The 3619-nt window shown below is 36.8% G+C and overlaps 1 non-coding gene across 1 annotated transcript; it reads right to left on the bottom strand.

Moving 5' to 3' along the window:
- Positions 1-1103: 1103 nt before the first annotated feature.
- LOC123323503 lies at positions 1104-1207 on the bottom strand. The gene has a single exon (XR_006539443.1). It is a non-coding gene; the product is annotated as a U6 spliceosomal RNA (small nuclear RNA).
- Positions 1208-3619: the final 2412 nt, after the last annotated feature.

Genomic DNA, 3619 nt, shown 5'->3' with positions numbered 1-3619 from the left:
AGAAGGTCGCATGCTTCCCTGGATTTTTTCATGAGGCCTAAGGTGATAGAGTAGCTTAGCAATGGAGGGCGGATTGCCACATCCTGTGGCACTCCGTAGGAAAGGCAAAGGCAAACACATAAGTATCCTCCTTAACAAGCAGGCCCATAGTCATATTATCTGAGGTGATTAAATGTTCACGGTGTATCGATGGGCACATTAAATTAGCATTGTTAATTTAAACGTTTCGGTTTGATTGTTCTGTTATTATGTAATTTATACACTGATGACTTCATTTTTATAGCTGCATTGAAGACGTAAGCTACAGATAGGCTTTTTTATACATTTGTTTGAACCTACTGAAGTAATTGTCTAGTAAAAATCATTGAAGTCCACAGAGGGAGACCAAAATAACTTTGGTCCTTTCCTTAAATTGTCTGAACAATGACCAAGTTTGAGAAGCATGGCTTTGAAGAAGTAACAAATGCTGTTAAGGTGATCCCCTTGACAACAGAATAAGTAAAAACTGTCCTGGCAAAATAAGCTTGAATATACAAAGCAAATCAACACAGAGACATTTTTTCCCTCACCTATCAGTCTGGCAAAAAAATCAGTGTTTGACCATTCACCTTTCCGTGACACTATGAAGCACCAGGCAGTGTCCTCCACCTCTTTGATCCAGCAATCCTCCTTCTAAAAAATCTACCAAATACACCTGCATATGCACAAATTGACAAGCTTTTAGCTAGATCAATGATTCTCAAAGAGTGAGAGGGAATGATTTTGCCTTCTTCCCCTAGGGGATATTTGGCAAAGAAGGGAGACATTTTGGGTTGTCACAACTCAGGGAGGATGTGTGGTACTGGTATCTAGTGGTTAGAGGCCAGGGATGCTGCTAAGCATCCTGTGATGCACAAGATTGTCAACAAAAAATGAGTCGTTCCAGTGCTCACTTCGGCAGCACATATACTAAAAAATGAGTCGTTCCAAATATTGCAGAAGTTGAGAAACTCCGATATAAATCAATTCTTTTATTTATGTGATAAACTATGCTACTTTCCTTAGTTCCTGCCTTCTGTTTTGCTTTCAGATTTTAGGGATATCTTTTTGTGATTCTGGTCAGCATTTATGGTTTAGGTCTGTTTTGCTTTTTGTGTCATCCTTGCTCAGGGGCTATGTAATCTCTGTATCATTCCAATTTTAGTAAATGTGCTGCCGAATCTAGGGCAGGTCTGTTTTGCTTTGATTCCTATGTGATAGATGAACTTAGAAATATCTATTAAGTTAAAATACCTTAATAATTAGAGAACCTTAAGGAAAAAAAGTTTAAGCACCAGAACAAAAGCAATCGTAAGCATTTATTTGCTGTCCCTTACTTAGATTTTGTGCATCCCTGCACTGAAAATCTAACTTAGAGCCTTGAAACCAGCAAAATACAATTAGATTCTCACCAGATACACCAAACTCCACAGGGTACGTCATTTTATCGTTTCCTTTTGCGAATATTCTGTGTTTCTAGAGGGTTCTTTGACACAAATGCTGCCTAAACAAAGTAACAACTGCTGAAGGCAAAGAGGTTTGCAAGTTCACTGCTAATTGTGAGCTGTATGACTCACACATTTTTGATCACTGCACATGGAGCCCCAAAACTTTTCAAATGTTTATTAAAAAGAGCTAACACATAAATCAGAAAAGTACAGCTGCCTTATGAGAAGTACTGTACTGTGATAACACAAAGTTTACATCTACTTAGCAAAGGTGTATACATTTTATACTTGAAAAATCTTTAAGATCTTTTATCTTCCTGATTCTCCAAAACTTGATTGTATAAAAGCCTATTTTTAGGAGGTAACTTTCCCTCTCCCTCTCCATAAAAAAATATTTTGAAATTGAGGAAAACCTCCACCAAAAAAAAAAAAAAAAAATCAACCATTCCCTCATGTTCTTCCTCCCTCTCACGTTCATTGTATATACTAATCTACCTTCAGAGATGCCAATACTGTATATAGTTGATATCCACAAGTATTTCCATTTAATTATTGAAGCCTTTATGGGAATGGCGGTGTCAAAATGAAACTAAGAAATGAGAAACTAATTTTAACTTCCGAAGCATTGAAACTCCTGTGCGGATCTGTCTCTATAGTTGTAATAATTCTAAGAATCTCCATCAGTAAAAATAGAGATGTAATTATCATCTGGGGACAGACGGTGAGGCAAGTAATAATGATGTGAGCAAATGTCCATGCTACATATATCCCCCTTGTCTAGAACTCAAATACATTGGATATAAGCCCCTAAGGGAGAGGAACAGAATCACCATTGACAAAAATCATGATTAAAATAATCATGATTCTACATTATGTTTTAAAGCTGATCTGTTAAGAGTCTCAGTATTTTATTAGAAAAATCATATTCTCAATTAAGAAATAAGCCTTTTGCCATGTTCCCAATTTGGACAGAGTCTGTAGTCATTCTATGTGGATTGAGTTGTTGACAGCTAAGACAGTGTATTATCTGGTTGTTGGATAAAATCAGGTTCATGATAAATATAGGTGGCAACTTTAAAAGAATAAATGCAGGCTTCTAAAATAAGTATTTTAAAAATTCAAAGCTGCAAGTCAACAGTCCTTAGTCCTACTGTAATAATCCTTTTAATATTGGAGAAATTTTCTACACTTTTTAAAATGTTAGAAAGATACTTGATGAAATCAGTATTCATAATAAGTATCTATTTAACTTCAATTATGTTTGAATAGGTATGTAACTACTCACTTCTGTAGTTTTTTCTATCTTACAATATATAATGGTTAGCACAGGCTTGTCTTCTCAGAAAACCTCCCATTGTCAATTGTCCCCCATACTGAGAAAATATTTATGAACCACTAAGACCTATAGATGACAAGTCAGTTAAACTTTCTAGCTGTGGCTAAATTCATGGATATGGGGGAGATAATACTGCCTCCAAGGCCAATATATAAACATACTTTAAAAAGAACATTTTTGGGGTGTCTGGGTAGTGCAGTCGGTTAAACATCAGGCTCTTGGTTTTGGCTCCGGTTGTGATCTCATGGTCGTGGGATCAAGCCCTGAGTCCAGCTCATGCACAGTGCTGAGTTTGCTTGAGATTCTCGATCTCTTCCCTCTTCCCCTACCCCACGTGTGCACATGCTCTCTCTAAAATAAATAAATGAATCTTTAAAAAAAAAGAAGAAGAAGAAGAACATTTTTCTGGGGCGCCTGAGTGGCTGAGTCAGTTAAAGATCTCACTCTTGATTTCTGCTCAGGTCATGATCTCAGGGTTATGAGATGAGCCCCAGGTTGGGTTCCGCACTCAGCAAGGAGTCTGTTTGACCCTCTTCCTCAAATAAATAAATAAATAAAGTCTTTAAAAAGAACATTTTTCTTGTGGTTTATATTTACATTTTCATTCCTTTGTTCATTAAGCAAATACTAATTGAGGGCTTTGTCCTCATTGAGCTTATGATCAATAGAATAGGACTGACAATAAGCTGCCAATGACACAACTGGTTTTAAAATTATTACAATGATAACTGCTACCATGAATAAGTAAATGAGGCGAGGAGAGTGCAGGTGCTGGGACCCTGACTGCTAATGATTTCCCCACGAGGAGACCAATACA

Source organism: Neomonachus schauinslandi, chromosome X (assembly GCF_002201575.2).
Source record: "Neomonachus schauinslandi chromosome X, ASM220157v2, whole genome shotgun sequence".
NCBI lineage: Eukaryota > Metazoa > Chordata > Mammalia > Carnivora > Phocidae > Neomonachus > Neomonachus schauinslandi.
Note: the sequence above shows the minus strand (reverse complement) of the source record. Positions and strands in the feature narration are given on the sequence as shown.